Source organism: Excalfactoria chinensis, chromosome 4 (assembly GCF_039878825.1).
Source record: "Excalfactoria chinensis isolate bCotChi1 chromosome 4, bCotChi1.hap2, whole genome shotgun sequence".
NCBI classification, from domain to species: domain Eukaryota; kingdom Metazoa; phylum Chordata; class Aves; order Galliformes; family Phasianidae; genus Excalfactoria; species Excalfactoria chinensis.
The window spans coordinates 67,483,851-67,509,367 of NC_092828.1; the positions used below are offsets into that span (position 1 = coordinate 67,483,851).

The window sequence follows — 25,517 nt, forward strand, 5'->3', positions numbered from 1 at the left end:
TTAGTCAGCTCCAGCACTTAATGACTTGGGAACACCCAGTGGCTGAAATCCACCAAGTAAACATGCCTATCTAGCCTGTAGCAAGGACACTGGCTTGCTGACTGCACTTCAGTGCTCCTATCGAAAGAACCGGTGTTATGGGGAAAAAAAAAAACAAAAACAAAACTTTTCTACAGCATAGATGATGTGTTCCTCAGATCTTGTGCCTTATCTGAATTCCCATTGTGCATTGCCATGGCAGTTTCACTACAGCTACAGCAGACACTGCCATGTCCAAGTCTCCTACAGGGGTGCTGAAAGGCTGATCAGAAGCAGATTCCCAACACTTGACAATATGCCACAGACCTCTGCACAAATTACATTCACAGGAGACCCTTGTACAGACCTTCCTGCATTAATATTTATCTCTTAAAATTAACATCCTAACTTTAAAATAGCTCACATGACAGTGTTTTTAAGATTCTCAAGCCAATACATGATACCTGGTATTTACACTCCTATATCAAAATACATCTTTATTATTTTCTAGGAAATTCAGTACCCTTATAAGTACTGGAAGCAGAAGTTAGGAGAAAGCCTCACAAACAATAACCATGTGAATGCAGCTGTATTTTTAAATTAGAAAGGCACTTGGAAAAAACACTGGTCTCGGGACAAGAGCAATATTGTCTTAAATTAGCTGTGATATCATTTGGACTATGATAGCACCCAGCAGTCTCACTCAAGTACCAGAATCCCACAGCTACACAGAACACAGCCTGTACAAGCATAGCTTAGTCCATGAGCTAAGGCCTTACAACTTAGCTATTGCTATTTAACCACAATGGCACAAACTGACCAAGTACCTTCCTACACTATGAAATAAGTTTTTATAGTAAGCCATTAGTTTGGATGAAGGCTGTTTTTCTAAGGAAAGCAGCACAAAACAGTAGCATATGCAGCCCAAATATTTTGCAGTCAGAAAACAGGATCAGACCTTGGCAACTTCTTCTTCCTGCAGTTTCTATGAAGAGCTGTAAATGCTGCCTGAGAATTTAGAAGCAATATTCACCATGACTCTGACAGGATGTACCATGCTGTTCTTGAGACAAGTGATACACAGTATCATCAAAACACCAGCAGTTAGAGAAGTATGTGAAGTAACCAGCTGTAGGTGCCTCTATCTGAAGTAACAGAGAAATCCTTGTGGGATTTCAAATATACACACATTTCAAATAGATACTCTTGGGATACTGAGTTAAATTTTATTCACAGTTTAATTCTTATTCACTATCAGTATCTTGTTGCATTTTACTCTTGCTTTTTACTGGCCATAGAAGAGAAGCTCCTTTAAGGCTACCATTAAGGTACTAAATACTCCATCCTATGATCTGTGAATCTTACTGCCCCAGGGTGATACAGCTTTTAATATATTACATTCATTCTGGGCGAGAATGACAAACTCATGAAGGATATACTGATTAAAGATTTTTAACTACAGAGAAACCACCTCTACTAGAAGCAGAGCTGGAAGCACGAATCACTGAAGATGAAAGAGTGCTCTGGGGAGTACCATTATTTGTCTGATCTATTCTTATGCTCATCTACCATCTTCATCTACCATCAGTCAACATTTAAATTACAAGGCTGAGCTAGATTTACTTCTGACTTGACCCAGTCAGAGCTTCAAAATACTTGGTATAGACATCAGAGGAGTTGCCATAGAAGCCACTCCCTTTTGGCAGAGCAGATGGATGATAATGGTGCTACAGGGATGTTCTTATTGCTTAGCAGAGCCCTGCCATTTGTGACTATCAGATGAAATTAATCCATCAGACAGTTGCCTTAATACACTACTGCATATGGACTATGTCACTGAGGGCCACAGTACATCTTCAGCAAGTTTCTAAGAACAAGACAAAATGATGGAGACCGACTGGTCATCACTCCAAAGAGAACTTTTTTTATAGTAAATGAATACAAACCCAGCATTTCCTCTCACCTCCTCCTTCCTTTTCAAACACTGTTCATCCTAAAGAAAAAAAACCAGCCAAGAGTGGTATTTCCTTAAGACTGCCATTTGTTCTGCTTTTCTGCAGAAGTACTCTGTATTATTCTAAATGCAATGCAATCGAGCTTGAGGAAATTAGGCTTTTATTTCTGCCCTGACTCTCCTTTCAAAGCCATCCACCTTCCCCAGCAGAAGCCCCTTCAGAGGCTGCACACCACAGAGCGTGCCTTCTGCAAGTACACATGTTGTGGCAAAACAGTGATGGTTGCTCACAAGGTGGAGGCAACCACTCCACAGCTCAGATGTGCACCCTGGAAGCTCAACATGGGAAGAAGCCTTCCTGCTATTCTCACCTGGAATCAAGGTTGTGCAACATGCATCTTCTGTTGAAACACAGGAAATATTCACTTTTTTTCCTTTTCTTTTTTTCTTTCCCTCCAAGTACATTGGGAAATCCACATGCTAACCTGTACCAGTAACATTCAGGCCAAAAAACAACAACAAAGAAAAACCCTCAGATGGCAAGAAATTAGGTTCTGATTTCTTGGGTCTTAAGTTTTCCAGCTCTGACAGAGTGCAATTACTTAAGCTCTAAATATAACAAGAAACACCTACAGAGACTTATCTTGTGAGGGTTAATCCCTGAATGTTTACATTATCTCTTCCACCAACATGGGTATTAAAGGAGAGAAAGTTGTAACAGTGTATTTTGCAAATACTGTTTCCCCATTGGAAGGGGGGAAAAAATCATGGTGTGAATACATAAACTGTATTCACTTTTCCTCTTTTTCCTTTTCCTCCAGTTGATGCGTGCTGCAAAGGCTCATTCATCAGTTCTGAGTTCTCATCCCTAGTGGTTGTTTTAGTTCCCGAGGAACTAATAAGCATTTCTTTACAGTAAGTACAACAAAAAACTGTTCTCAGAAGAACTGGTGAAAAAATAAGCATCTGCCCTTTTGGAAGCCGTGCTTCTTAAAGAGCAGGCAAATTCTCTAATAATATAGACCATGAGTCAAACATGATACACGTATTAAGTTTCTCCAAGGACTGCTGTAGAATTTAAGGCATTTAGAGGCACACAAAGATGTAATTGTTGGAATCTTTGCAAGAGTATTTCCAAGTTCAGCAAAATCTTTTGAATGCATTTTTTTTTTTATTTTTTTCCTTTTTTTATTTTTTAAATAATCTGACCATAGCTCTTTTTTTGCTAAGTCAACTTCTGAGCAGTTCACAAAACATACTGGTAGATACCACATACCTTCGATCTCAAGATAATCCAGATCAACTAAACTTTGACACTGGAGGAGGCAGGTACAGTATAAACCTTTGCAGAGACTGAAATTTATACTTTTCCTTCAAGCCATCACTCTATTTTTTCAAATCATGAGTTCAATGAAAGGACAACTAACATTCAGCACTCATTAAAAAAATGAAAAAATAAAGAGAGGGAGAAAGGATCATCACTCTGCATTTTCAGAATGGAAAGAAAAAACCCAAACAGTCAGAGTGGCTTTACATGACAAAAAAAAAAAAACAGAAAGTCATCCAGAAATAAACTAATCATACACATGTTTAGGCTAATAACATTAAAGCAAATAAATCCATACTGGATTAGGATCAGACAGATTGCTGAACATTCATCTCATGCATTTAAAACATTTAGAATGGTTTTAAAATGAAACTGTATCTACTCCAATCTTTATGTCTCTTTTGCAGAAAGAATCCATCCTGACTTGAGGCCTACAGATGCATCTACTAACAACATGCATCCAAGCCTAAAAATATTCAGCACTATTAAAGTGAAAGAGAATAAATAATACCTGAACAAAAGTGCTGACCAGAAAAAGCTGAGCTGTCCAGTACTTCCAGGGGACCTTTTAGACTGTAGACAGATATGGTTCATTTTTGTATCATTTGTCTTCTCCAGGGTGCAAAGCATATTCTTAATGTTACTGTAGACAGTAAAGTGTTGTAGCCATTTCTGCAGCACTTTGTTTGTAAACTACTGTAGCAGTCCAGTTATACAGGATATATTTTGATGCTTGTGTCAACCGGATCTCCATGAAACATATGAGGTGCCAGAATACACGCTGTTAACATTTTGTACATATCCACGATTAGCAACCTTCTTAATTTAGCCATGCCTTTTTTAACCGCACTGTAGCTAACTAGTAGCAAGGCGGACGGAGACAGACATCATCTACCTGTTACACTTGCTGTTCACAGCCTCAAGAAGTATATTCCAGTTGTTTCAATTCTTCCTTTCAAATGTGATTCACTTGTGAGTTTGTGCCCTAAAGCCCACCTGGCAAGCAGGAAGGCTGCCTGGTGGCCAGCAGACCTCTCATCTGACTCGATCCCCCTGCTCTCCCCATTAGAATGGCATGCTATGTCATTTATTTCACTTCATACTATTCCAGTTACAAACTATATTTCTACTTTTACCTTTTAAAATAAGCAGTTAGTAATCCAAACATAGCAGAACATTCCAATTACTAGGAGGAGTGACATGCAATGTCAGGATATGTCTACAGATTCTGTGACAGAAAAGGTTCACAAAGTTTTCCATAGAATCACAGCATCATTAAGGTTGGAAGAAACCAGAAGGATTACCTAGTACAACCACCAGCCCATCACCACCATGCCCACTAACCCATGTCATTCAATGTGTCACCTACCCTTTTCTTGAAAAACTACAGGGATGGAGAAAATATGGTAGAAAATAGTAGCCAACTGACTTTAATATTACAATTTATACTACAAATATTTTGTTATTTCAATCACATAAATGAAACCTGGTCTTCATATAAATAAAATGGTTCAGAAAGGTTGATAAATGCCATTTACATCTCTCCAAATGTCAGTGTGAATTTTCTTCTGTGCAAGCTGGGAATCCTTACAATTTGAATTTGATCAACATTTGCAGCCAAGCAGCTCCTGTTATCGCAGGCACAAGTCACCTTACAGCACACCAAGAGACCACCCCCAATGGGGTCATCTAAACACAACAGCAGGCCCAAACAGAAGCAACAAAACCTAAAAAAACAAGCCATCAAAAGCAGAGGAACAAAGAGATGGAAACCTATCTATATGGATCATAGGTCCTGTTCTTCTCCTGACAGTATTTCGATACTTGAGTAACTTCCAAACAATTACTACTTACGTATTTTGTTTTGGAGCCTTTTATTGCTTTGTTCATGACACACGGATAGTTGCTTTTTATTCTTTTCCTTAAACCACAACCTACAGTCTCTGGAAATAGCATATCTAATTTTGGTTGACGGTGTCGGCCAAACATAGCATCGGTGATTGTGCATTCTATTCTAAGAGTCACGGGACTTCTTCAACATAGTCCTTGAAACCCAATTTGAAAAGCCAGTTCATATATATTATCCAGCAAATTACAGGGTATTTGGGGGTAGATGTCCAGGAGAAAGTCTGGGGGGTTTTAGGGCAAAGGAGAAGAAAAAAAAAAAACCAACACCTCTGCATCTGTAGATACAGAATTGATGGATTTCTCTGACACAGAACACTGCACTGTACGTAAAAAAGAAAAAAATAATTCACATGATTCTTTTACAGTTCAATAGTATTAAGAATTATTCCTTATGAGCTGGAATTTATTATTTGGAGAAAAGATGTGTTTGCTGCTCTATGTAAACAAGGAGTTCAAACCAGCTATACTCGTATCCTCAGGCATTTTTAATTTTGATCAGGCAATTTGCTTGCCAACTGATCAAATCCAATTTTTTTCACATTTGGCTCAAGGATCTCTCCCAACATTCCACGCTGTGCTTTTGTTTTTTGTATAAATCGATGTCACAGTATTATATTTCTCTAAAACTGCATATTCAATATTTTTTGCAGATGATTCAATTTTAGCTTACTATAGCAACATACAGCTCCTTGTTCTCTGAATTTCCAGTTCATTTCATTCCCTAGTTTTCCTCAAAGAAATCAGGAGGATTGCTTTGTTTATACAAGCTGTCCAAATCCTAGTTTTGTTATGAATTAATGAAATTCCATTATCAGGCAAAGACAAGCCCAAGATGTTTTCAAGATGGCTTCAAGCATTAATTATCCAGGATTTTCTAGGAAACAATAAGACCTTTAGGGTGAGACTGCCAGAGAAGAAATACTACCAAGAGTTTGGGAAATCCCCCAGCTCCATTGCCATCTTCGTCCAAACAAGACCTAACTTCCCAAACATACAGTGCATACTGTGGGATGCAGAATAATTCAGTGTTTGTATGTGCTGTCAAGCAACAGGCATGGCTTGTTACATACCTTGCCTCAAAATCAAGATTCCACTGAACTTCTAATAGAAAATAACTTCCACAAAGAAGACAATCACTTAAGACCCGACACCACTCACCGGACACAATAAAGGCATTAAACATAGACATTATCCTGAAGATCTCGTTGGCATCACTGGTCAATTCTTGGTCAGCTCTTACATGAGCAGAAGGGTGGAATTTTAAGGAAAGAGCTTCTGACGATTATGTCACAATAGTTGGTCACAGAACTGTTAGCCAGGTAACAAATCCACTGCCCTCAAAGACAAATGGTCTGAGGCTGCAACAGGAGGCAGCTTCTCTCATACCACGTCCTTACTTGACCAATACTCAGTCACTGTGCTTTTGCCACAGTTTTGTTACACACACACAGACATTTATGCAACTGTTTTGGCCTGATGAATACTTAACTCCAGGATGATTATTGCTTTATTCTTGGTATCTTATAATTTTTTGCTCTTAGTTAAACCTGTCAGTCTGCCTGACAGTCTGCCTGGAATGCATGTTGAAAATAGTAGAATAAACTTAAAGTAGCACGGGGAGGGAGGAGGTGTGGAGAAGGACGCTTAGCAAGGAATATAAACATCGGGTAATAGCTTGACTTGTTCTTCACAAAACCAGAACAACATAACATGGCAGCTCTAAAGTCAGCTGCCACCTTCAAAAAACCTAACACCTGTGAGATGTAAAACTTTCCCTCTTAATTATACCTCAACACTGTCCTCTCAGCTTAACAGAGTCATTATTTTGCTTTGAATAAACATCACTATTTCTTTCCTAGGCAAGCTGTTTGGCTCTGTTCCAATTATTCCTTTTAAGCATTAAAGAGCAGGAAACATTTGTTTTCCCCTGTCACATCCTGTCCTCTTTACACAGCATCACACAGTCCCCTTTGAAATGCTGGCACTTACAGCAAGCTCGACACACACAGTTCAGTCAGAATATTTGCTATTGTACTTGCCAACTACAAACAAATGCAAAGGTTCTGACAGGCACCCAAAGTCAAGCTATCATGACTGCCAAGGAAAGGTGGTGTCACGGCACTCATCCTCCACCACTACTACTACCCTGAGTGTGGAAAAAGACATTTACACAAAGCACTCGCTGCTCCGCACAGCAGAGCTCCTGGCAAGGGTTTCCTGCTGAACCCCTACTCTCCCAAAGCACTCGAAAGCATGAAAAGCAAAAGGACAGTTAGAGACACGTGTGAAAAGGTAACTTACATTGTTTAGAGAAACGCTGGGAAAGGACTGCTGAGGTTTCTTCAGTTTTCTACACTGGTGTTGGCAGAGAAGATGGTCAAAACAGTACTCCTAAAGAAATCTCTCTTATTTCGCTCTCTGTTCATTTTCTCTGGAGTTGCTCAGCCGGAAGAAAACCAACAGCCAAAAGTTTATCCCCTCGTATTTCCGAGTGATATGTCTGACTCTCCTTGGACACGTACCAGTGATGCAGTAAAAATAGACAGAAGGGGGGGAGGGAAGAAGCAACCTAGCTTGAGCCTGAATCTTCTTAACTCAATGTTTTCTGTAAAAGCTGCTCTTATGTTAGAAGCTCCCATCCGCACACTAACTTGCAGAGCATGAAGTCACCCATCAGGTTTTCATAAATTGTGAATTACAAGCAAAGCAGGCAACATAAACAGCTTGGTTTACGCTGAACTCCCCAGGCACCAGCCCTACAAGTAACCTGAGGTACAAAGGCTTTAAAAATAAACAGCCAGCGCCACACCAACCTGCTCTCTGTCACACATGTGGCTGGGCTGGCTGGCTAATTGCCCCCCAGCAGCCCCCAGGCACCCTGAGCAGCACATTGCACAGGGAGGTGCTGGGCAGCACTCCCCCCTAGGGAAACAAAGTGAGCCTGCAGCACCTCTCCCAGCACGAACAGCCCTTCTGGAACAGGAATTTAAAATAAATACATATGCTTTCTTTTTTTTAAACAAACAAACAAAAAACAACACTGTGCATTGCTTTTAAAACAGTTCAATAGTTTAGCAAGTCATGTAGAACAGCCTGGTTTTCTTTAACAGCAAACAGAATGCAGACTCACATACTTTAAACACTTCCAGGTGGGAAGTATATTTACTGCGGGTTTCTTAGTTGCAATTTCCTCTCAGGAGAATTAGTAAAGAACTGCCTGATGGAAAGCCTCAGAGGTGATCCTGTCTATTAATTACAGCAATGAGCAGTTTAATCAAAAGTATCACAAACAAAGTCTCTAAAAGCACCTAGAAAATGCTGGTGGCTTGAAGCTCCTGTAGGAACAGAATGCTTCTGCATTAGATATTGAAAAGGGGGAATCAATCTGAAAAAGTAGAGCACAATGTGTTTGTATTTTGTAACTTCCCCTTAGAAACAGCTGATGTGAAAAAGCAGAAATACCATATATCTCAGTAGCATATTTTAGAAATATAACTGCTGAATTACGTGGTTAATTCTTGCTTGCAAAACTGCAGTAGCTTTTCAATGTTGCGAATGGTATGGTTATATACTATATATATTTATATAATGGACCAGAAAACAGGTTGTAAGGCTATTCTGTTTGAATAAGAGACCCTCAGCAAAAGAAAAACAGACTTAAGAAACATCAAAGAAGCCAGGGCCTCCACACAAAGGCCAGATTGTCTGGCTCTGTGGATAGGCTGGGATGCAACAGGCAGGCATCAAGATACTCCCCTTTATCCTTCCAAGCTTAGCTCTATGCAAGGACAAGCAGATGTCCAGAAATAATGGAAGCAAATGTTAGAGGTTAAATAGCAATATACATGCTTAGATAGAAACAATTTATGTTTTTGTATCAGGAAGATTTGTGAACCTGAAGTACTCAGACAATAAGGAACCAGGGAAGGAAAAGATAAGCATTGGGTAACAGGGCATAAAAGATGTAAGGCTGTTTTCTGCAGGCGCTCCTGCTTGCAGGATGCCCACCATTGCAATTGCAAATAAAATCTGCTGTATCAGAGAGAGAGATACCATCCTGATAAATTATTGGGATATTTCCAACACTCCTAAAGCCATTTTCACACCCTATTTTCAGGTATTCAAAGATCTACTGCTCTGATTAAATTCAGGATTCAGAGGCTTGATGGTGCACACACTTTTTTTTTTTTTTTTCCCTCTTTTGATAGCCCAAGGTTTTGAGAGAGGGCCAGAACTCTTGAAGATATTATATCCCCACAGCTTTTGTGATAACAGGCAGCCCTCCAAGATAAGTGAATACAAGCTTTTGATCCAATGTAACATGAGCTCAGCCATATTATTAGACACACAAGCAAAAAGTATACAAGAACAGATTTCACATATCCTACAACTCAAATTCTACCACATCTTTGGCCTGAAGTCTAGCATTTTTTCCTTTTCTTTAGTTCTGTTCTCCCACTGCTAACACTTGAACTTGGACCTGCTATTCTCCAGGAATATTACAGTTAGATGTCATTGCATCTTGTTCAGGTCCTGTCATAAATAAAGCTGTCCATGACTTCATTCACATTCTTAAGATGCAGCTTCATGCAAACAAAGATCCCCAGATACACTTAAAACTTTTCACTATTTTATCAGAGTTACTCCAGAAAGCCAATGAGACCATCAATTTGAAACACTTGAAATGCAGAGACATCAGCTAAAGCGAAGATACACAGGGTTTGTTAAGAGATATTTTTCTCTTGCCTAACAATCAAGTGAAGTGAACCCACTACTTCTTGTTTGTTTTTTTAATCAGGACTGATGTTTTCCATGAAAACTGGTTACAGTTGGACTGGATGATCCTGGAGGTCTTTTCCAACCTTGGCAGTTCTGTGATTCTTTTCTCTGGAAGAGCAGAGTTCAGATCTGGGGACAAAAATTTGTTCGTGAGGGTGCAACAGAGTAGCCATTGTGTGGCTTCTTGGACATACAGGCTGTCTTTCCATTCACTCTGACATAGCATATGTCAAATGGAATGACTTATCTTTGGAATAAAAAATCCCTTTTGGTCAGATGAAGTGGAGAGTCAGTGGAAATTACAGCTCTCGTTTTGTGATGCATTTTCTTTCCCTGAAGAATAAAGACATTAATTTACGCTTATCTCACGGGTACCCTACAATAAGGGTAAACAATGATGCAGCTTAGGTCTTGACTATAATGATAATATGCAGCTTTGTGTTTAAGTTTTCCAAAGATTTTTTTAAATGGCATTGTGTGCCTGTTAAAGCAAGGAAAATTGTCCCTCCTCAGTAAGTGACACAGGTTATGATGCATGGTAGGTGGTAGAAAACATCTCTATCAAGTTAGATTCTGCTCCCACTGAGTCCACTGTGTGAGAATCAAATATTATTTCTGCATTAGAATAAGATATATATATATATTTTATTTCATGGTCTCCACTGCCATAGTACTTTTTGGGAGTCTTTCTACTTTACTGGGTGGGGGGAAGGGAGGGATCTCTGATAGTTTGCATCACTTCTCTAGGTGAACCTTCCCCAGGAATGCACACTCAGTATATAGCTGAAGCAAATATGTAATACTCTCTGTACACATGCATGAATATCCTGCATGAGGCTGATCAAACCACAGAACAAGTCATGACATGGGGGGGGGGGGGAGAGAAACAAGGCACAAAAGCTGTCATTGTGCCCTTAGGGGCACTCCTGCTTGTGGGACACCTGCCATTGCAATCACAAATAAAATCTGCTTTTATCAGAGATACCATCCTGACAAAATTATTTGGATATTTCCAACAATTTGGGGGCTTGTCTAGGATAATAATTATCACCTCTTTGGGGAACCCCCCTACTGCCCTGGACAGGATAGATGCATCACACGGATTTCAGCAGTCCAGTCTGGGTGATGAGGTGACTCCTCAAAATGGCCAATAGGAAACCAAGACTGTTAGATAAAGGACAGGCTTTGTGAGAGCCAAGGGGCAGTTAGGCACAGGTGTTGACCCCTGCAGACTTGGTAACTTTGCGTATGGACCAAGGTAAGGAAATTAAATTCTTGTCTTGAGGGCCGGTTGAGACTTGGGAGGGAGCTGTTGGTGTGCAGTACACTGTGCACTTGATGTAGTGCCAGCAGTACACCCCTATTTAATGAAAGTGAGGTACTCCAGAGGGATTGACCCTAAATCCAAGAATCATAGTGTGGTAACCTGTGAGCTGGGTAGTTCACAGCAGCATTCTGGAGGGATGGGGAATAGGAGCTCCCAAGAACAGGGGAAAAAGATCCTCAAAATTGTGCCTAAAGATAGCACCTTGGGAAGAAGCTTCAGAATTGGAAAAATAATCCCCAAACCATGGACAAGAACAGGAAAAATATGTTTAAATACTGTATACATGCATAGCCTAGAAAGCCACTATGGGGAAAATCATTATTTTGACCAAAATAAGGGTCTGAAAAAGACTGGACTTGTCAGATGTTGATTTATATGTAAACAGTAAGACTCCTTTCTCCGAAACAGAATTGGCTTATGCTGCTTAATGGGTGCAAGAAGTAAAATAGTTCCTCACAAGAAGGAGTCAAAGTTCAAAACTAAAAGGAAAGAGAAGCAGAAAGATCATAAATGGGATCCCTTAGATAACTTCCTCCCCCTTCAGTTTCTAAAGCAATGGAGTCAGCATTCTCCCCAGAGAAGGGGAGTGCCCCAGCTGCTGATCTCCTGCAAGGTCATAGATAGAGTATGCACTCTCAGTTACTGAGGGAATTGGAACAATGTAAACAGGACCTGGACAGTTTTCCTTTCTCTAATAGTAACCTTACTAATACTTAACTTTATCCTCTTAGGGAAGTCTCCTTAGGTCAAAGGAAAACAGGGTATGCTAATGCCTACTGTTTTTACTAGCAGAAAGGTTAGGAGTTTCAAGAAGGATATGAATTCCTTAACTGAGGATCCTCTAAGAGTAGCAGAATAATTAGAACAATTTCTAGAGCCTAATTTTTACTCATGGATGGAAATGTTTATATTAGGTATGTTGTATATTGGAGAAGAAATAGGTGTGATTAGGTGGGTGAGAAAGGAATACAGAGGGAAGTTTGGGCCCTAGAGGGAGGCAGAGAGAGGATATCCTGAGGATAAATTGTACTGATTATTGTCACTGTCTTTGTGATTGTTAAATGTTTATGTTGTGAAAGTGCTCACTAAGAGGCTGCTATGGGACAAGGGGTGTCTAAAGAGATACTGAGAAAACCCCCTGAGTTTTATTTTGGCTCACTGGAGAAATACTGCTGGTGAACCAGGGGGAATATTGAATAAGAATCTAGGAACATAAATGAAGTAGTGGGACTAGTTTTATTACTGAGTACCCTAAGCATGAGGCTAAGTGCTGGGTGGTTGTGGAAGCAGAAGTATTGTTTGCTTTGTGGATTTTGAAGGGAGTGGGAGAAACCATTTTGATGGTACGTGGAAGTGCAATTGTGAGGGTACAAATAGAGGAATTTTGGGGGGAAAAAGGTGAAAAAAAAGAAAACAGCCGGGAAAAGGGTTAAAGAAAACAGTGAGTTTAGAATATTAGAATATACAAACCCCATCGCGGCTTATAAGAACAACGTGGAGTGAGAGAGCTGGGGACCAGAGACTCCCTCTGTAGCTGTAAAGAGCGTATTACTTGTGAATGGGGGTGGGACCGGACATTGGAAGTAAGAATAGCCTTCATCTGCAGAGATCTAAGGAAACCCGATATCCCAGTGTTAGCACTGGAAGCCTGGGGAGGAGAGAGGGTGAAACGGAAATACAGTGTTAGTAATTTCTGTAATGATGAAAGTTTGGGAAGTGAAAAGGGTTTGGGAAAGACACAGACTGAGGAAGGCAAAGTTGAGCAAGGTGTAACAGGGATGTCCTTACTGAGAAAAGAGGTGAGGGATCTGGAAAAAATGATTGAGAAACAGAGATAGCATGGAAGTAATGAAACTGGGAAGAACAATAGTAGCTGTTACTGTTGCTGCATTAGAACAGAGCCTGAGGACCCAGAGATTCCCTCGGGGAAGAGGTAAAGGGGAGCCTGGAAGGGCCCAGAGAGAGTTCCACCCCCACTGAACCTAAAGCAGCCGGGGAAGCAGGGTAATAAGGTTTATTTTCTGATATGGGTGCCTCTTACTCTGTGCTACATCAAGAATTGTGACCTGTGGATTATTTTTGTAATAGTTGTAGAAGCTACTGGCAAGAGAAACTTAATTTTTGGAGACCAATTAAATACAGGCTAGGAGAACAACTAGGAAGATGCTTCTATGTCTTCTTGTTTTGACGTTTAAATACCAAGAAAGCAATACACAAAAGGTCTGAGTTTGGTGGAGGAAGAACCTTCCCTTAAAATTTTAACCTATGAAATTGCCAAAGTGATGGGAACTCAGAATGGCAGATCAGCAAACCAGGGATGCACCACAGCTGTGTGCTCACCATTCATTCTGATGGTAAACTTCTTAGTGTAGGACTTCATAAAGATTTCACTTAATGCATATTTTGTTTTAGCATTTCTGCTTATCCAGAGACTTGAGTTTGGCAAAAGCCTGATCCCCTCTAGAAAGGCACCTAGTTGTCAGGTGATGATCTGAAAAGAGAATATGCTGTGGTAATCCTTCGCAGCCTGCTCCTACTGTTAGATCTGGAGCGGGCTGCATCGGTGCTGTTGGCGTTTTGCTTTATAATGCAGTATCACTCCTCTTTAACATAAAGCAAACAAACAACTCAGACAATTGCAACCTTGATGTCGCAGTCAGAGAAGTCCCAAGGCTGGTGATATTTTCCATTACAGGCTACAGTAGCCCCAGGCTGTCCCCAGGGAAAAGGGAGAATAAGCACAGTACCAGGCCACTACACAACTCCTCTCACTAACATATGCCACTGCAGGGTCTGCCTAGGGACTGACCCTGTCAGTCCAGACTCATCCTAAACCATGATGTCTCAGCATCACTGTTTTTCACAAACTTTCATTTATGTAAATAAGCTTTCTTTCAAAAGCAAGTGACCAGGAAACATTAATATAATACTTCCTTTCATATGGCTGCATTCATAAAAAGTTCTGAATCAAAAATAATGTGTCCCAGTCTTTTTTGTTTGAAAATATTATTCATCTAAGAATCAGAAACATCAACACGTGACCAGTAGCACAAAGAAATGAGTGCACGGAGAAGCACACCAAACAGTTCAAAAGCCCCTGTAGGGCTGGAGTTGCTTCACAAGTGTAAGGTGGAATGATACAAAGATGATAACAAGATATTCAAAAGCTTATTTATAAAGAAAGACTCACCAACATGGATATCTTCACTGGGAAATGCTAAGGCAATCTACAAGTGATGCTGCCTTATTGGGGGTCAGCACTTAAATGAGATCTAGAGGAGGTGGAGTCAAGCTCAACCCCTTCCGGGAGCACAGCTAAATTACTCTCACCTGTGCTCCCACAGCTGACCTGACACTTGCCTCAGCTGATTAATCAGAGGTTTAGGCTGTGATTACCAATTTCCCATACAACAAGATTTGTGTTGAATACTGGACAGCTTATTTAGAGAGAGAAATAAAAAGGGGCTACATTTTCTACAAAACATGCCACTCTTAAATATTTCTTGGCTCAGTCTTCCTCCAAACCTTGCCTGGAGGCATTCATTCTTGCAGCATACAAAGGGCTAGTATATGCCTAACTTACTCTGCTTTTCTGCTTTCAAGTACAAGGAGAAAAAGGGAGGTATGTTGAGATCCCTGCACCAAGGAACCTGAAATTCTAGGGGAGAAGAAGCAGCCTCCTGTTCCTCCAGCTGCAAACACTAGAATGTAGTGAGAAAGACTGAGCATAGGAGGAGACTACTTGAGGGAGCGGAAGGCTTTGGGGAAGCTTTTAAGGGCTGTGAGGTGAATAGAATAAGCATTTTAACTGGCATGGAGTGAAGAGATGCAGGAGGAGAGCATCTGGGTTGCCTGGGAAAAAATGTAGCTCTTTGATGGAGAGAGAGGAGTTGTGGCAAAAAGCTGCAGAGGTTGTGAACTATGTGGTTAATGTAGGGGGGTATTGGCTGTAGAAAGCATGGATCTAGATGCTCTGTACTAGAAGGAGCTGGAAACTGCGGCAAATGGTTGAGGGGCATTAGGCTAGGAGGCACTAAAATCTGGAGTGCAAGCCCAACAGAGCATGCAGGGCTTTGAAGCAGATATAAATAAAAGTAATCTTAGCTGTGGATATCCTAAGAGAGGTAATTAGGTATTTATATGAGCAGGTATTTGAGAATGTTTCCTCTGATCTTCCTACCCACACAAGCAAGTCTTCCTACTCTTATCGCCAGAGCCACAGTAATTCTGGCTCACATATTCCAATCTGTGTATTGGAGTATAAAAGTGCTACATTTTCTATAGCTTTTTGGGAACCAAGAAAGTGTTTTGTTGTAGCTCTGGATCCCCAAATTTATGAGAATCAAGCATAGATTTCAAAGAGACTAAAAGAGGGTATCAGGAAGAAACAATGAGGAAAATGGAGGAAAATCTCCTTAGACACTGAGTCTCAAGAATGCAATGTCTAAGGGCTGTCATATGCTGAAAGTTCAGACGCTGTAATACTGGAGTTAACATTAACCATATCAAACAACTGTCAACTTTCTTTTGCATGTTCAAAAATTAACTGAAAAGAAGACCAAATGTACTGCTCAGGTATTAAGCATCCCAAATAGAAGCAGAAATTAAACCACACACCAAAACATATTATAATCCTCGGTCTGTTTTCAGCCCTGAAGTAACTATGCCTGCTGCTGTCATTAAGGAGTCAGAGTACTAGCAGTAGTTTTGCCAGACTGAGACCTGCAGAATTCCATGCCATGATAAGGCTGTAACAAACATTAGCATCCAAAATAGAGTAGATTAGGGCATTATACTATGCCTTATGGAGCATTAGGTAAATTGTCCACTGAAGACACTGTGCAAGGAAGGAGGAGGTCAGGAAGAAAGAGAGCCCCAGTAGGAACTGATGAGGGAAACTGCAGTGCCAGCCTTGAAGCTTAATGGGTACTATGCTTCTCAGTTTCACATGCTGCAAACAACCAGCAATAGGAAGGAAAGGCTAACAACAGCCATGGTAATTTTTTTTGACAGCAGCAACCAGGACAAAACACAGCATGCTGCCCACTCAATTAGGTCTTTTTATTCTACAGGCTCAAATTGCTGCTTTCTTATACCTCTGACCCAACTACACAGGCAAAAAGGAAAGAAACTGAATTATTTAAAAGCTCCTTTATGGATGAAGGAATAGTGGCATCTATATTATTTCCTGCCTACTGGAGCACATCCTGGGACAGTTTTCTAGGTCTAAGAGAGGTGAGCTAGAGAGGAATCTGGGCGGGCCATCTGGTGGCTGATTCATTTTATACCACTTTTGTATGTACCCTAAAAGAAGTTGGTTAACCAGACTGTGCCTTTCCCACACTATCAAAACAATGTAAAATGCAGACTGCTCCATCCTGTAAACCAGTGATTCCAGTAAGGAGAAAGCATAGGGCTTGACTGTGATCCCTCAAGGGATCATCTTCTCAGTACAAGAACACAGCAGAGCCAGTACAAGTGTCTGTATTTTGCTGATGCCTGTTTCCTTCAGCATTCCCTGCCAGCTGAAAGGCCAAGTACACAGAACAGGAGGGAGAGAAGTCAAAGAGACCAGTGGACCCTGTTAAACACATATAAAGCAGCATAGCCCTGAAGGCTGCTTAGCCACTGTAATTCCATCTGCCACATGCAAGGAAAGTAGGCAGCAGTCTGTTTTCTTTCTGCCTTGATCCATGTTTCCAGTGATACTGTAGGCAGGCCACCCTACAGGGCTGGCCTTGTAGCAACTTCCTGGTTGGAAAACTTCTGCTCTTCCTTTGGGGTGAATTTTTGAGGCAGGTTATAGGTTCAAAACTGTTCTCTTTCCTAAATGTAGTACTTTATTTGAGTAATGCCACCCAAATTAAAAAACAACAACTAAAAAAGCCTTTGACAGCAGGAGACCCTCTGCTTCTGACGTTCAAGAGAGATCTGACTATATCAATCTATTTTTCTTATTTTAAATACAAAAGGCTGTATGCCTGCCATAGTTTTCATTCTATATGACCAAGTAGCATGTTGCATTTTTGCAACAACAGCATTTAAGATCAAGTTCCAACCCCCCTGCCATAGGCAGGGACACCTCCCACAAAGCCCACAGCCCCATCCAGCCTGGCCTTGGTTGCATTCAGGAAGGATCCACAACCACCCTAGGCAACAACCCGTTTCAGTGTCTCACCACTTTCACAGTAAAGAATTTCTTCCTAATATCACTTTTCTGGTCAGACTCAAACAGCTGATGATTCTCACTGTAACATTAACTGTTAAATGTCAAGCATATAGAATGCATCAGTACCCATTAATAAGATGAATCCCTCAGAGGAAAAGCACCCTTAAAGCCTCCTGTTTTCACTAAGAATTTGAATGCTCAGTGTCATAAATTACAACTCAAAACTCATACTAATCTAGGGAGCTGCTCTTTCCCAAGAGATCCATCAGTTTCAGGAGCTCAGCTGACATTGTCAAGGGCAAAGAAAGAGAAATCTAGAACACTACAGTCAACTTTATGGGCTTTGTAACCTGGCAACCGTAAGTGTATTTGTCAATTATTAGTAAGAGGTCAGGGTTTTGGTCATCCCCAAATTAATAGCCTCCAACAACTGCTGTATTACTGAATGACAGCGTGACTGCAGATACATTATAAATGTGACTGTGTCTACTACTGCATTCGGGCTGCCTGTAGACACAGTGCAAGACCCCAAAACATGAACAACAGGGCAGAGATAAATGCACAGATCTCAGGAAATCTTCCTTTTGGGCCCATCCACAGGGGACAATGTAGACAAGCTAGAAAGAACATGGCATCATACCGCTCCTGGGTTTTTGTTCGTTTTGGTTTTCTTGGTCATAACCCAAGGCTAACTGGAATCTGATTGAAATTTAGATTAGTTCTGTTACTTTAAGAATAGGCACAGTGAACACACACACACAGTGACAGCTTCTTTTTTTTTCCCCCTAGGTATCTTGAACTCAAAGCCTGAGCTGAACAGATCTTAGCATCCCTAGTTCAGGAGGGAGCTGAAGAAACAGACCACAACAGCAATTCAACATTGCTAGGATGGTCCTCAAGAAAGGAGGCAACATTGAATTGCTGCTGTTGTGCCACATGGGGCAATACCAGCCATGCCAGAAAAGGGAAGCAGCACTAACAATACTGCTTACAGCTTGGTCTGTTTGATGCTTTCCACTCAGCTTCAGGCTCAGAGTAGTTTAGATAAGCAGCCAAAGCACGAGGTATTTCTCTTAGCCAATCTGAACCTCGGGAGGTACAAAGAAAGAAGTTACCATTAGGTAATTAGGTAATCCAGTAGGATTCTGTGAAATAAATGAAAGGAAGAAAAATAAATAATGTAGTCCAGCAGCCTCAGACTGCTTAGTGATGATACTTACTATGCTTTACTGCCATAGCAAAATCATTTAATCTGTCATATTTATACTTTCTTCATTTATAAAAGAAGATTTAAAGACAAGCTCTGCATCTAACACATGAAATTTAGACAGACTGACCAAAGCTTTAGGGACAGAGAATGTCTGAGATTCTGCATGGTGCCCAGCTCTGACAGAGACACAATGATTTTCTTTGCAGGTGGAAAGGATGAGAGAGGAAGTCTGAAAAGTCCATCAGTATTTGATATGCAGGATTAAGTTGAAGCATGCTATCCTATCCAAACAGATTACTGTATGTAAAATTCTGAACATAAAAAATGGCACTAAAAACAAAAGTCAAGCTCATTCCATTTCTGAAATCTATTGTTCTATAAAGCCGTGAACTTCTCACAATAGTAGCAAGTAAAGTAGACTTAAATCTCTGAACAGAACTTGGCTTTTTCTACAGCTAGGTATATAGCTTTCAATACAACAGCACCTACCAGCACTATGGACAATGTTCGTTTTACTAAATCTTATATCTAGCCACTTCATGCAACATCATTTATGACCTTGCAAAAACTGCTACTCTTCAAGACACAGCTGGATGATTAAATACTGGAAACACCACTAAAAAGGAGAACAAGATGCTAAAGAACTGAAGTCTTGTGTGTGTGTGTATATATGTATACATATATATATACTCATTTAAACGTGACTGTATATAAAACAGTCAAGTTTAAATGGGTTTGTCCTTATTGACTTTTTCCCTCTTGCCTCCCAGGAAGGTCTCCTTTGAGACTGAAACAATGTAGCTCATGTAGTCATGACATGGCATACAAAGCAGTAACTCCTACTTCAGATGGGAGAAAATACTTTAATAGCTGCCTCTGTGTATGACAGTACCTATCTGCCTTGCTAAAACACTTGTCCTATGAGAAAATCCTATGAGAAGAGCCTTAGGGGGTCAGAACGCTACTTACTGCAGTTCCAATGAGTCCAGGCAGGTGCAGCATGCACGTAGATAGTCCCATTACGGCCATCAGGCCGCTGTGTCGAAGGGTGGCTTTGCACAAACATAAACAGCTTGTCAGCACAAGCCAAAGAGGCGGGCCTGCCCTGCCGGCCACAATGCAAGCCAATGATTAGCTTCTTCACATTCTGGGCGTTCAAGATACTGTATTTAATTCTTAAGCAGAGGAACAAAAGGGGCTGCTAGGAAGGACTAGTGCTTGACAGCTTACTGCCAAGCAGTAAAATGCTCAAGGAGAAGGAAAAAGAATATCAGGAAAAACACATATTTGCTGTGTATTTATAGTACTGCCTTTAGATAATCCACAAGCATCCCCCATGCACTGTTTCTTTTAGTTCAATCAAACAAACCAACCTTGTGAATTAAGTCCAGCCCACATTCATGATAGAGAAATTTAACTTGAGAAGTCTCTGATTTTGTTTCTTTCCACCCTTTCCATATTCTCATCCTTCCTAACACACTTAGTTTGCTGATGCTGTCATTTCTCATTTGTCTGTCACAAGTGTCTTACCCTGACCCCCCTCCCTGGACCTCACCTCCCAGACTTTACTGATGTCTGCTAATACTTCTTTTCCTCTCTGCCTTACCTGCTTGGTCTTTCACTCCTGTTCTCACCCAGAAAGCAGTCACAACCTGAGCACATTAGCACAAGATTTTGTGAAATAATTAAGCTGATTTAGCAACTTACTGTCTCCTCTCTCTTCATGCTCCCACTGTCATTTCAAGGAAGGTAATGTAGCACCGAAGCAAATTTTTCCGTGTCAGTTTAGTGAACTTAACAAAGAGACAGAAGAGCTATTGCATGAAGCGAGCACTCTGAAACTTAAGCTCCTTTGGATCTTCCCTCAGCCATTTATGAACCTGCCTGCCTCTCCAAGCTCCTATCTCTTTTGTTGCTTGTACTGAATTGTTCCAATTTAATTGAATACTCTGGTTACAGCTGCTGATCTCATTTCATCCCTGCCCTGTCCTACTTTCTTATGCCTCTAATTTGGCTGTGAGTCCTGTCTGCCACTAAAATCAGTCTCATCAGCTCTCTCAGAATAGCTTCCTGGATTAATATCATTCTTTGTACTTCAGCCGTGGTCTCTTTGAGCAATTTTCCTGCTGTGGAAATAATTAAAATCCTTCTTAAATACCATATCACTTCCCTGGCTTTCACTGTTTTCTCTCTGACCTTTCTGATTAATTCCTCTTTTGCACTCCCAAGGCATGTTACTTCCTGTTATTTTCTTATCCAGCTTTACTATTTACCCGTGCTGGCTCCCATTTCAATTTTATAGTAACAATTTCTAAATGTGTGATTCTATTTTTCAGCTTTCTACTTCTGTCTGGTCCTTACTATGTGCTCTAGGCATATTGTAATAAATGCCTTAACAGCTCCTAATTTTAATTTCCTTTTCATGGAGCAAATTAAGTCAGGCCATTACATTCATTACTGTCTTTATAGTCATTTCCCTCCCCCTCTAATTTGGTCTAGGATCTGAGCCCTTACAAAAGCAGATGCTGAAGTTCTCACCTTGTTTGGATGGGCTGGCATATCAAAGCTCTCAGGCTCCTGCTGACAGGCTGTGTATGAGTTCTGGCACATATCACTGTGTCACAATGTGTTTGGGTCACAGGTGCAAGTTTTTCTTCACAGTGAGGCCTGTTCCTCAAAGATATCTGAGATTCTAGTGCAATTGCATGGCTCCATCAGCTGTCATACAAGCATATAATCTGCAGAGACTATACTATTATCCAGATCTACTGCTTAGTTAACCCTAAGGCATCCACACTGACAGTATTATTTCATTAGAGCTCTTTTCTACTGACATTTTTAGCACATACACCTCTGCCCAGATCCACTGTGTGATCACGGTGTTTGATTACTTTAGTCACTTTGATTCCTGAGATGTGATCTTGCTCCCAGTGCACCTGCACTGTTGTCCCTAGAAAATTCAGCATCTGAGGTCATCTTTTGTTTCATATCCCAGCCACACTGCCTACAATCCCATGAAAGCAAAGCTTTCTGGTCCTTTTCAGAGTTTCTCCTTTCTCAATGACCCACTCCCACTGCTCCCCTCATCACAATGCCTGCCTTTTCAGCCTTCTTCCTTCCTACAAAGCTCCCTTTTTTCACCTTGTCTTCTATGTACAGAACACCCTGCTTGGTCAAATCAATATATCTTTCTTTTCTACAATCCACAGCTCACAAAACATAGAAATAATGTATCAGAGTGAACATCAGGAACAGTAAATATTTTACTTGTCACTTCAGAAAGATATTCCATCAGTACATGTAAATTACATGTGCTAGAAATTTTTAATCAATCGGATGCCATATTTTACATAGATTTTGCTGCTTGATTGTAATGGAGATAATGGGTACCAAAAGGCCTTGATGGAGATAGATCAAGTGCTCAATCAGAGAACATGAGATTGTGAAAAGACTGCTATGAAAAGGCTGTTTGTAGATGCACAAGAGAAAGAAAGTTAGCTATTGCATCTCTGATTCCCATGGCAATTTATTTAAGATGCTAATTCAGCGTAGCCACAAATAAAGAAACAAGAGACAACAAGAATGAGCTGATTTAGTGGACTTTGTTGAAAAGGCACACTTTAAACAAAGTCACTCTATGAACAACTCCTGTCACTCCACTCATATTATTATGCTGAGGCTGAAACTGTCTCTTTGTCCTTATATGACACAGGAAAATTGTTACCAGCACTGCCAAGGGTGCAAGCTCAAATGCCAGCTATGACAGAGGCTTCTGGAGGCAACCAAGCCCATTTAACACAGGGTAATCCTGCCTCTCTCCCCTTCACAATTCTGAGCTGTACAGGCCTGCCCCCCCCCCCCCCCCTTCATACACTTCTCCAGGAGTGGTGTGACAACTCACAGAGACAATTCCACTTGCTGGATATATTTTTCAAACAGGTTAGTGATCTGACTAATCTCTCTGCCACGTCAAACAGCATGAGATCCAGCAAATGAAAGAAATCATCCTGTGGCTGGAAGCATAAACAAGCCCCAAAATCATGGCACTCTTGCACACAAGATCTCTAGAACACCTGCTTGTTCTCCACAAAATATTTTCAAACAGAGTTTCTATTTTATTTAATTTCTATTTTAATTAAATGCAAGTTTCTAAAAGCATACAAAACAAATTTTATTTCCTAGGGAAAATAATAATAATAAAAGAAAGATTCTGATGAGCAAAAAAGGAAAACATGTAAGTTTTCTGCATCTGAAAGTATTTGGATTATGAATCATCAGGACTGAACTTTGCCTGCACCCTGTTACAAGCTGCATGGAGTAACATTTTGATTTTATCACCTTCTCTCTCCTGCTAACTTTGCATCTGGTTTCTACCATGTATACTTTGCTTGGTAAAGCTATTTTATTTCATTTTCCCTAGTCTCACTCTCCGCCCTTTCTTCTCCAAACACTATCCCAGCTGGACATCATTTTGCCTGCCATTCTCACCCTTTGGGAGACCAACCAGAAACTTCAGCTCCCCTGAGACTCAGCCTGGCAAGTTTGTATGCCTCCTCTGGAAGTGGACTTCTCAGGTTTACCCAGCAGTAGCCATAGACGCTACACAGTGGAGTGTGAAGATTTTTTGTCATGTTTTACTGTCCTGGATTCAATTATAAAGTGGGTCAAAAAGCTATTCCCAGAAAGCACACAAGATCAAGTAACAAAAGACTTTAGATAGTGACAAAAGTGAAACGCTGTACATGAATTGTTCCATTTTATCTTAAAAAAAAAAAAAAAAAAAAAAAAAAAGGAAAAGAAACTGTAGAAATGGCAAGGGGAAAGATCATGTGCAAATGCAGCACACTAACAGACAAGGCTGCAATCAATGGGAACTTGGATTTAGTCCCAGCTCAGACCACGTGCATTTTGACCTTTGAGCTCTTGGGCCATTCTCTAATTAGAGACCAAGGGACAAACTGTGGAGCTATTTAACCCTTTTGTGGTGCCTTATGAAGTGAAGCAAATGCCAGAGAAGATGCTTGGGATCTGTTCAGTCCCTGGAGGTCACAGCTTCCTATAGGAAATATCCCTGTTTTACCAAACCATTTGGAGTACAACTGCTGTCTGCACCTCTCTCTTCATGGTTCTCTATTCAGAAAGGTCAGATTTGCAACTATTCTCCTTCCTACACCACTGAAGTCTTGCTGGAATGTCTCCTTTTCTGCCAGCTCCCCATTCAGAGTCTGTATATCTTCAAGGCTTGTCATGCATCCTCCACATTCATCAGTAACAACACACCAAGGATCAGATCAAATTAGAGATAACCATCTGGAACTTAATAGTGGAAACAATGGTGTGTTGAACACAAAGACTTGCTTATCTCCATTACAGCAGCAAAAAAGCAGCAAACTACTATAAAATTATAACATTAAAAAAAATGCAATAGCAGTAGAAGATGCCTGGAGAGAAACAAGGTAATACAGTAGATGTACAACGGCTGCCAGGTAATTTCTATCCTATTTGACTATCAGTGGTGCCCTAGGTAGGCGTGGACTAGTGATGTAACTTTTATACCCCTGTGTAAAGGGTGTATATGTCTTACCTACTTCATGGAACTACTTTGTGGATACATTTACAGTGCTTTGAAATTCTCATTGAAAGTGTTATGGACACATAAACTGTTGTTGTTTCCAGTATTGATTTAGGAAAGTCACCTTTGTAGAGCTGATAAACACAGGCAACTACTATAGCAAGGTTTTATTTCCAAAAGGAGTTGGCTGGAAAATTGAACGCTTTCAATGTGGACTTTGACTGGAGTTCCAATTAAATACTGTTGGGCAATGTCAAGGTGCAGAGAAAGAAAATGGGAGGGTAAGCCAGGATTTTTTTCTCCATCCAGTTCAATTGCTGCAGTATTTCCTGTAAATTTTGTTTCTACTTTCCTGATACCTCTAAGGTCATTCATTCCAAACATCACACGTATACACCAATAAAAGGAGAGGTGCCTCCAAAAATACATGCACTGGGAATAATGATTTACTTTGGGGTCATAGAGCACAGTAAATCTGCAGGCTTACACTCCCTCTTATACGAGTTCCCTCCCTATTTTCAGTGAGTTCAAGAGGTGGTTCACAGAGCTCAGAGAAGGCATCTTGAATATAAACTACTCTTTGTGCAGGCCTTCCATTTGCCACTTAGATGTGTTCTAACCTACTTGTAGGGTATGGTCCTCAGTTTCCCTTCTCACCTGGTAGTCTGCTAATCAGAGTTTTTTAGCCTCAAGGCATGTCTAGACTGCACTGTGACTGGAGTAGCAAGAAGTACCAAAACTAGCTCTAAAATAGCTGTCTGCTATTGGTGACATTATACATGCAAAGTAAATTAGCCTGTGCTGGAGACCATGCTGCCCTAAATGAAACTCTCCTGGTGGCTGTGAGCTCCTTTGGGCTGTGCTGTACTACACTACAGCCATTTCTCTGTTAAATTCCCTGAATGAATCTAGACACAACATGATACATCTACTTACAGTAGGATTTTTCAAATGCTGCTGGAACAGCCCTTAGCTATGATTAACTTTAGAGTTCACAAATATATTCCGTAAGGACTAATGCTTTGCCTTTGGATCAGACCTACATTTGGGGTGTCAGGTACTTCCTAAAGGAGCCACTGACACCAGCAACACATACATCCACCCTAATTTAAAATGACACAAGAAGAGTTATCTCCAAGGAATGTTTTTCCAGATAACAAGATAAACATTTCAAGCAGTATCTTTGGAACAGAGAAAGCGATATGGAAAAATATACCATCTCCCTTACTAGGTATGGCCTTTGTAATGTGAAC

General features: G+C 40.6%; 1 protein-coding gene across 9 annotated transcripts in view; it reads right to left on the reverse strand.

Annotated features, from left to right (window-relative positions):
• TRIM2 (tripartite motif containing 2) overlaps window positions 1-25,517 on the reverse strand; it is an 87,026-nt gene that overhangs the window by 50,400 nt on the left and 11,109 nt on the right. Inside the window, exon 1 of one of the 9 annotated variants that reach the window (XM_072333901.1) lies at window positions 19,662-19,752. The exons of 6 other annotated variants lie outside the window; for them this stretch is intronic. The gene's annotated coding sequence lies outside the window, so the exon portion shown is untranslated. Of the gene's footprint in view, window positions 1-7,508; window positions 7,795-19,661; window positions 19,753-25,517 lie in introns of those variants that run through there. 2 more of the 9 variants (XM_072333902.1, XM_072333903.1) reach the window with 2 other exon arrangements.